The 9,843-nt window shown below is 45.1% G+C and overlaps 1 protein-coding gene across 2 annotated transcripts in view; it reads right to left on the minus strand.

The window, feature by feature from the left end:
* znf536 (zinc finger protein 536) overlaps positions 1-9,843 on the minus strand; it is a 248,216-nt gene that overhangs the window by 137,357 nt on the left and 101,016 nt on the right. For both annotated transcript variants that reach the window (XM_044030798.1, XM_044030797.1), the window contains exon 4: positions 6,900-6,980. The gene's annotated coding sequence lies outside the window, so the exon portion shown is untranslated. The remainder of the gene's footprint in view (positions 1-6,899; positions 6,981-9,843) is intronic.

A 9,843-nucleotide genomic window follows, 5' to 3' on the forward strand; every position in this document is an offset into this window, starting at 1 on the left:
GCGGAGAGAGAGAGTGAGAGTGAGCGATTGAGTGAAAGAGACAGAAAGACGGGAAAAGTTGGAAGTGATGACGGCGGCGAGGAGATAAAGAGAGGAGGACGATTAATGAGAGAGGATGGAGGGAGACGGGGAGCACTGTCCGTCCGACGCGGTTTCAGTTAAATACAGATTTCATCGTATAACTGGAGAAGAAGGAGGAGGAGGAGGAGGAGGGCGTGCGTATGGCGACCGGTGGCAGCAGCTCTAAAACACATAACTTTTTTTTTTCTCTCTCTCTCTCTCTCTTTCTTCCGCGCCGGAGTGAAAATCAAATATTAAAAATGACAGGCCTTATAAGTGTGCTGAGTGAGCCCGGGTCACGCAGGGAGGGAGGTGCGGGCGGCTTGTCAGCTACTATCTGTCAGGGCGAATTAGAAACAATCAGGGCCGAGTGAAAGGGAAGGTGATTGTTATTAAGCGGCGGGGCCCGGCGAGCGGGCGCCCCAGATGTGGCCGTGCATATAAAAGAACAGGAAGCCGGGCGCTTTAATTCAGGAAGCCAGCGAGCCAGCCAGCAAACGGCCACAAAGGAGGGGGAGGAGGGGAGGAGGGGTGAGGGGGGGGTTGACAGAGGATATGAGGGGGTTGGGGCGTCTTGTTGCTAATATGCTGGAAGTTACTTTGATAACACATTAGGCCTTTAGAGAATTGATGGACGTTTTTCTTTTCCTTTTTTGTCTCCTGCTCATCCATCTCTGTCCGTCCCGCTCAGGGACGTCAACGTTAGAGAGAATCTACAAATCTAGATAAGCCCACAGTAACACACACACTCACACACGCACACACACACACAGTCTGGTTTCCAGGACTTCAGAGGACACCAGATGGACGTACGTTCATTTCCTGGAGACTCTTCACCTGAAAATACCATCATTTACATTATGGAGACATGAGTTTTGTCCCCATAAGGAAGACAAGTCTCCATAATGTGAGTGTCAACACAGATTTATGTCCCCACCACATAATAGTAATATCTGGAACACACAAAATGTAGTTTCCACGACTTTGGAGGACGTTACTTGGACGTACATTCACTTCTTGGGGACACTAACCTTAACCTAAGCATACAACGTGTCTTCTTGAGGACAGATTTACGTCCCCACAACATGAGTAAAACCTGGAACGCACACATAATCTAGTTTCCATGACTTTGGAGGACGTTACTTTGACGTACAGTCACTTCCTGGAGTTCTCCCAAACACACGTTTGAACATCGACAGACCAAAACTAACCTGAACCATCACCACATTTCAAATCTTAGTCCTAAACTCAACACCTCAAGTTCCTCAGGAAATCAGGTTCTGCCTCATGAGGGGACCAGGTTTTGGTCTCCATGAGGACGACTACTGGTCCCGACAAGGTCAGTGTTTATGACAGGGAGGGGAAAAAAAAAGGACATGAGTGAGTGAGTGAGGGAGGAGCAGAGAGACAGACGAGCACATATATCAATTACAACTTGATATCCTGAGAGGACGATGGGACGGAGCGGGACGCAGGGATACGCGTGTCTCTGTGTGTGTGTGTGTGTGTGTGTGTCTTTTCTTTTCGTAATCATCTAACAGTCGCTCGTTGTCTCGTCCCTGAGCTGCTGTCAGTGTCTCTCTCCCTCTCATCTCAGCACACTGATGGACACGGACATGACTGGATTTGGACTTCCTTTTGTCAGAGTCCCGTGTCTCATGTCATGTTGCGTCTCCTGCACCTTTTGAAAAGCGCGAGGACTGCGTTCACGTCGCCAGACCGACACCACTCAGATCTTTAGAGTCTTTCATGTCTGTGTAGACACAGTGATCATGTGATCATCCAGTCCGTTTAGATTGGAGTCACATTTAGAAAAGTGGTGTTTTCTGCGTTTTGGTCGCACAGATTGGACGTTTTCTGTTGTTGTGAGAGGACGGTCACGTCTGTGGCACCATGTCTGATAAAAATACTGATCGGAATTTGGGAATTTATGCAGCTTTTTCGACAGTTACGTACGTGTTTAACGTTGCTGTCATCAACCTGCAATGACGGATGTACGGTGATCGGGTTTAAGTCCGACTGTTTCACCTAAAATGCTTCCTGGATGCAGCTACCTTTCCCACACATGATTAGATCAGGCTTCACCAAATTAAAAGTGAATTAAAAAGTCATTAAATGACTAAATCTAAGCTCTACTGAGGTCGCTGTGACATGAAATTATGTTTTAAACCGTTGTGGTTTTCTGTGATCGGATCTGAACCAGGTCTCTGAGACATGACACATTTATGTCCTCAGATCCTACAGAGTGACAGTTTGCTGAAATAGAAACTTTCCCTGTACGATTCTCTCAAGAAACGTCTTCATACAAAACAAATGACTCTAAAAGCTCCAATGTATATATGCTATACACTGAAAATGGAGTCCAAGAAGAAGAAGTCGTCTCAGGAAATGATTCAGGAATAGATTCTAACGTCCTGCGACTGCGAAACGTACACAAACAAACTGAGAGTGAGGGGGAAAAAAAAAACTCTTCACTCTAATAACTCAGTTGACTGTGTTGAATGACGATATCTGATCACATAATTAAAGCATAATGAAAACACTAGTAAAACCAGTAGCTGGCTTTATTAGAGAGACACGAGTCAAGCGGATCCATTGTTTCTTAAATACTTGCACTTAACACCAGTTAAGGTGAAATCAATGGGACAGAGACAGCAGAGGAGAGAGAGAAGAGAGAGAAAAGAAAGAAAAACAGTTGTAGAGTTAAGAGTTTCTTTCATATTCTGCTCTTGTCTCTGTGCTTTGATTTCTGTTGACTTTGTCATGAGACGTTTCACTGATCATCCACCAGGTGGAAATCAAGCAGTCTTGTCACATCCTCTCTCTCTTTCTCTCTCTAGTGTCTTTTGTTTTTTATCGTCGCGATCGCACGCTTTAGCGCTCGCCGCCGTCTCTCGTTTCCGCCTCGCAGGTTTTTTTTCCCTCTGCGCTGCCGCTGCTAACGTAGCGGTGGAGGTTATGGTGTTAAACGGGGAGCTGCTAAACGTTCCCCAAGGTAATAACAAGTCGGTGTATGTACAGCGCCGCGCGGCGCGGCGTTGGCGGCGAGGTTGGGCTGAGCGGCAGCGGCAGCAGTGGAAGAGAGAGAGGGTGAAAGTGGAAGAAACGTGAAGATACAAAAATAATTAGCAAACAGCGAGGTGAAAAAGGAGAGGAAAAACACGGGAAAGGTGCAACAGGAAGGAGCTGGAAATCGGCTAATCGCTAACAAAGACAATTAGATGTGACTCTGATTCTTTTTAGTAACTTTCAGCCCCATTTTACTCCGTTTATTCACTCCTATTTTATTAATAACACTGATACATCTTCATGGACACTTTACAGAGAATTTGACTAATCCTTCAATTTAATATGATTTTAACATCACAAGTGTTATAATGTGAAGATATCAAACTACATTTGAGTGTGAAAACCCACTCTTTTTCGCTTAGATAAGTGATAGATTAGTTTTTTTTTTTTTTAAGTGTCGTACTAACACATCCTAAAATATCTTAAACATATGTTTGCACCTTTATCTCATTATTAGGAAGCTTTTTTTTTTAACAGAAAAGTGAGATTAGTGCTGCTGGGTGCTGTAAACCAAGCGCTCTCTCTCCCACACCAAAGTCCATAGAGAAAACCAGCGATTTTAAATCACAGCACACACGAGCTGTTGATCCACCGCTGCGTCCATTAAAAGTTCAAATGTGTTCTTTTGTAACGTTGACATTTTAAATCTTTCATTCCTATTCACCCTCAGTGACACAACGTCACCACACGGGGCAGCAGAAGACCAGCAGCTCCTGTGTCTCTATGAGCTAAAAACGCTGATTTTCTCCATGGGCTTTGGTGTGGCAGAGTTACCGCTGAGCAAAGGTCAGTTTTCTGGTCTTTTTCCAGTCGTTCATGCTTTCATGGGTCATAAGACTTTAATTCCATTGTACTTGCATGACGACAAGCACTTCACAGGTTTGTTTTCTTGCAATAAAATTTGAATTATTGTCTTTTCTTTTTAATTCAGGCGTCAGGAAGACATGGAAATCACCTTGGATTAAATTCTTCATTAACCACTGATAACGTTTTGTATGATTTATCGTGATCTTTTTACACTTCCTATGTTACGTTTGAAGTAATAATCACTTTTTTAGGTGAGAGACATTTAAATTCCTCCTCTCTGACTCGACGTGACACAGACGGTTATTTGTAGCGAAGTGTTTTCTTGAAGTGTCATAAACAGTAATGGAGTTGTATCGTACAGCAGATATGATATTATTATAAAGAGCGCGCGTGACCTGAATCTTTCTGTTGTTTGAGAAAAGTAAAGGTGTGAGAAATATGTTGGAGGAAGAAAGAAATTCAAACGTGAAATTACGAATGTTGTGGGCGGATGGAAATTTGCAATCCAATTCAATCGCTCCTTCTTTTTTTTTTTCTATGAGGCCAAATCCAGGCCACGTCTAAGATTTCACAACGATTAGCGAGGGAGGGATGAGGAAGGATATAGAGATGTACCAGAGCAGCATTAGCCATTAATCACCAAGGAGGCCGAGAGAGGCAGAGACAGACAGAGAGAGAGAGAGGGAGAGAGAGAGGCAGTGATAAAGACATGGCCTGGCATGGACCTACAGCCCTGCAGATGTGGGGCTCAGTATCAGTTTCGTGGGGGGATTTTGGAGCGGAAATGTCTCCATCTCCATCATAATTCACTCAAACTGCTCACTCTCCTGCACCAAAGTCCAGAGAAAATGAAGTGTTTTCACATGAGGAGTCGTCGCTGATCCACTCCTGTGTATTTGACGCTATCCCAGTGGCATATAATCCAGATTTCAAAATAAAATTGAGTGTATAAATCCATTATTGTCTCATTATTCCCCCCTTTTAGCCTCATTTTAAGTGACATTTAAGGGTTTTTTGAAGGGTGGCTGACACACAGTCAACACCACCTCTGCCTACTTAAGTCTAGAATATATTAAAAACATGTTAATCTTGCTGTTCCAACAGGAAACATACGTTTACCTCTGCCGCACCAAAGTCCATGGAGAGAATCATTTCATTCAAACTTAGTTATTCATACTTCCGGGTTTGAAATCCTTCAATCTGATTCACCCGAGTGACACAAACTCACCACACGGGGCAGCAGTGAGACGGGCAGCTCCTGTGTGTCTGTGAGGTGGTTTGGTGCAGGGTTTTTGCGACTTCACGTTCCCGTTACTTCCGCAGCCATTCATGATAAACACTGAGCATTTTGTGGCACAGTAAGTCACATGTTTTGTATCCCAGCAAACCCACCCTACATGCCCCACCACGCCCCTTCCTCCCTACACGTATTCCTCTCTCCCACCTATTTTTTTTTTTTTTTTTTTCTGTACTATGAATAAATTTTGTCTGTCCCGGACATGAAAATGTCAAATACCTAAAATACACCTAGGCTAAATAGCATATTAATTTTTAATGCCTGCTCATCCTATGCTGCTATTCTCATATCAGGCCTGTCTGCCAACAGCTGTTGCTGGCTCTCTGGCTGGGAATTTATCATCCATCTCGCTAAAGGAGGGGAGAGAGAGAGGGGAGAGAGAGGGAGAGGGAGGGAGGGAGAGGAGAGAGGAGAAGAGAAGAGAGGAGAATAAAAAAAAGAGAGATGGGAGACATTGTTCAGAAGACGAGGAAAAAAAGGGGGGGTGGGCGAGCGTGCGGGGACAGATCTGTGTTTTCATGGATCCCTAGTTTGCGTTTATATCACCCACACCTCGCAACTTTCTTTCTTTCCTTCTTTCTGTCTTTGATATACGAGTGAGATTCAATTACACTAATGCCAAACATAAATTGTTCCCGATTCCTTCGTTCCTATTTCCCTCTCCACCCCGTTTCACCCCCCCCACGCACGCACACACACACAGACACACACCGCAGCGCTACAACAGCGCGAGCCTCCTCTCGTCTCCACTTGTACATAAAAAAAATAAAAAAAGGAGGAAATAAGGAACAAAGTGGTGACATTGACGCTGGAGGTAGTGACATTGGGGGAGAGGCAGGGGCGCGGCAGTGAGACGCGTGAAAGCGGCGTGCCAGTGTGGGTGTGGAACGCCACCCATGTGCGTTTTTAGGTGGCATGTGGTGGATGATTATCATAGATTATCACAATCCAGATTGTTACAAGTTCTGTGTGTGTGTGTGTGTGTGTATGTGTGTGTGAGTGTGTGTGTGTGCACATAGCGAGCGGTGTACTGTAGCTGTGTGTGTGTGTGTGTGTGTGTGTGTGTGGTTAAGTCGGAGTGCCTTTGGGGATAAGACTAAATGGTGAGTGAATGACGAACAGTTGGAGTGTGTGAGCTTTTGTGTGAAGCAGCCGGTGTGTGTGTGTGTGTGTGTGTGTGTGTGTGCGTGTGTGTGTGTGTGTTCTGTCATCCTGACAGTGTGAGAAGCAAATACCGTTCAGGGTTTTAGGGAAGAATGCGAAGTGTGGGGCCCTGAATGAAAACATGGCTGCCAGTGGAGACACTTTAAAGCTCCAGTATGTGACATTTGTGACTTCTAATAGCTCAAGCAGGGTCACAGTGCTGCAGAAACATTTAGGAGTCAATCTCTCCTAAATGTTACAAACTGCACCTTTAATGAGAGACTCACTTCGTAAACCACACCAAACTCCATAGAGAAAATCAGTGATCACAGGAGCTGCTGTTTGGTACGTCTGTGTCGTCTTACTCGAGTCTGAATGAAGGATTTCAGACTCTTAAGTTACAAGTCGACGCGTCTGAAGTCAAACTTGTTCTCTATGGAGTTTGGTGCGGGGGGAGTGAAGAAAAGGATGTAGCAGACTTGAGCCCTCATTCACCCACACTCAGATCAGTATGTGAGCTTACCTTAACACCCCAACTGCATAATGGAGTCCAACCTGTCTGTCAGGATCAACGGGCCTCGCACTGTCACCGTGGAAACGACACCTGGAAGCAGAAGAGAGCGGAAGAGAGCGATTAGAGAAGCGGAGGTGACAATGAAATATAGACCAGAGGAGGCGGAGAGAGAGGACGGTGGGACAGCGTGGACAAGACGGTGTGACGTGTGGACGGGAAGGAAAAGATGAGACGGGGCAGCAGCGGCGGAGAGGAGGGGAGAGGAGGGGAGAGGAGGGGAGAGGAGGGGAGGTCAATGTCGAGATGAAAAATCTAACAAATTCAGCGAGCGACGCCGCAGAGGTCAAGGGAACGCAGCCAGAAAAAGGTTAAAGATGAAATCAAAGCTGGCTCGCTGCGGTGCCCGGAGGCACAGCTGAAAATCTATCCCTCCAAGGCAAGGCCACCGCTGACGTGAGGCAGACAAGAAGCTAAATACTGCACGCCACTCGGGGATCTTTCATTTTCAACCGATCAATAAGGGCTTATATTTATCAGGGCCTCCGAGCAGCTGCCACGTCTGACAACCTCCACTTCATTTTTGCACTCCTCCCTCCTCCTCCTCCTCTTCTTCTTCTTCTTCTTCTTCTTCTTTTCCCCCCTTTTCTCCTCCTCCTCCTCCTCCTCCTCTCCACCCCTGCACGCCAAATTGAGACCCATCGACCATGAAAAGGGGCAGAGATCCTGGATTGCCATTAACCCCCTTTGTATCACTGAGACTGTGTCGCACACACACACACACACACACACACACACACACACACACACACACACACACACACACACACTGGAGATATAATTCTGCTAAAGGTCTGTCGCCCCCTTCTTTAAAGAAACATGCCTTATTATTACGGCCTTGGCACCGACACCAGGCACCTCCTCATGTCTTTTGTCCCTCAAGCTGCCCACTCACACACACACGCACACACACACACACACACACACACACGCACACACACACACACACGCACGCACGACACACGCACACACGCGACACACATCATTTATTCCATGAGAGCAAGAAATATCAAATTATGAGCCGTAAATCTGAGGCTAGTGGATTGGGTTAAAAAAAAAAAAAAGGTGGATTTTTTTTGGGGAGTTAAAATAAGTGTCTGTCTAATCATCTGCACAACAATATTTGCTGTGAGGCATTTCTAAATAGATTATCGCTCGTCCATCTGTGTCATCATTGATTTATAAAGCACTAAGCCGCTCGCAGACTGAGAGAGAGAGAGAGAGAGACAGAGAGAGAGAGAGAGAGAGAGAGAGAGAGAGAGAGAGAGAGAGAGAGAGGAGCCGGGGCCTCGCTCTGCTCTGCCATCGCCGTTAAAGGGGCTTCATGTCGGAATCAGGGGCAACGGAACAAGCGTGGCGCTCGTCTAACCTCCCCTTTAATCACCAGGCAGATAGATAGAGAGACAGAGAGAGAGAGAGAGTGGAGAGAGAGAGAGAGAGAGAGAGAGAGGAAGTGAAAATAGGACGGGCGTATCTGTGTGTGTGTGTTTTTTCCTAAAAGGGAAGTATGAATCCAAATTTTCTGCATCTCTTTTTGTTTGGTGGATACAAAGAGACTGGGAGGAGGAGGAGGAGGAAGAGGAGGAGGAGGGAGGAAGTGCAGGAAACGCACGCACACACACACACACACGCGCACACACATAAACACATATGCAAAGACACACATGTGAAAAAAAAAAAAAACAAGGGACATGATTAACATATGAATGCTATATGCAAATGTTAGGAAGAGAGCAGATGTTGTTGCATTTAATTGACCTATATGTGAATTGCATCCAAACCTTTCACTGTGTTTTTTTCACAGTCCACAGTGAGTACAGTTTTTTTCTTTTTTTGTATTCTCGCGCCACTCGCTGCACGAGCACGGCGACGTTTAAACATAAAGTGAAGCGAAGAGTCCGAAAAGACGAGTAAAATAGAGTTAAAAAACGCGAGCTTCCACAGGAGAAAGTTTAGGCGGAAAGTTAAAGGGATAGTAAGTATATTTGTGCAGGGACCCAATGGAAAACGATACAGATTTTAGTCACTTGACAAAAGTATTTACAGCTTTATCTCACTGTGAAACAGCCTCAAGCTCACTCTCCCACACCAAACCCCATAGAGAAGATCAGCGACTTCATCGTCACACATGTGACTTTAACACAGGAGCTGTTGATCCACTGCTGCGTCCGTCACTGAGTTCAAATGTCCTATTTTTCTCAATTCTGTGTTTGAAATCCTTTGCCTCAGTGACACAAAGTGACCACACGAGGCAGCAGCAGACCAGCAGCTCCTGTGTTATTGGTAATAAAGCCAGGAAACACAGTCTTAAAACACCGTGAACTTAATCTGACATAGATTTTTTTTCATTTGTGTAACTTCATATAACAAAGAAAACATGAAAGCTTGAACTTAATGTACTAAAATTCAAGTTATTAAAAGCAAAAGCTATTTAATGTGACAAATCTGATGAATATTTCTTTAATATACAGGTGTGATTTGAGGAGCACATTTTCTTTGCCTTATTGCAATTCTAATTGACATTGTTGGTGATAATGAAACATGCGTGTGCACCAGCAGCTCTTCCTCCTCTGTATCATGTCCACTCCGCGCACAAATTACATCCTGCAAATCCCTCGAGTGTGAGCGTGCAATCTGAATACTGCACAGGCGACGAGAGGGAGCAGAAACGCCGCTACACCACGGAACCTGACGACGCTGATTGACTTTTTTAGAGCTAATAGTGGAATAATTGAGTGTTTTATTTATTTACGTGGTATTAATATCTTTACTGTAAAGACCAGGTTCTGCCTGGACCTTTAAGGAGGACCTTCATGTGTGTTCTGTGGGGGTTTGGAGCGGAGATTCAAAAAAATCAACCTGGTTTATGGACGAGGAAAGTGAAGTTAGCTTTTGT

Source organism: Solea senegalensis, linkage group LG7 (genome assembly GCF_019176455.1).
Source record: "Solea senegalensis isolate Sse05_10M linkage group LG7, IFAPA_SoseM_1, whole genome shotgun sequence".
Lineage (NCBI taxonomy): Eukaryota > Metazoa > Chordata > Actinopteri > Pleuronectiformes > Soleidae > Solea > Solea senegalensis.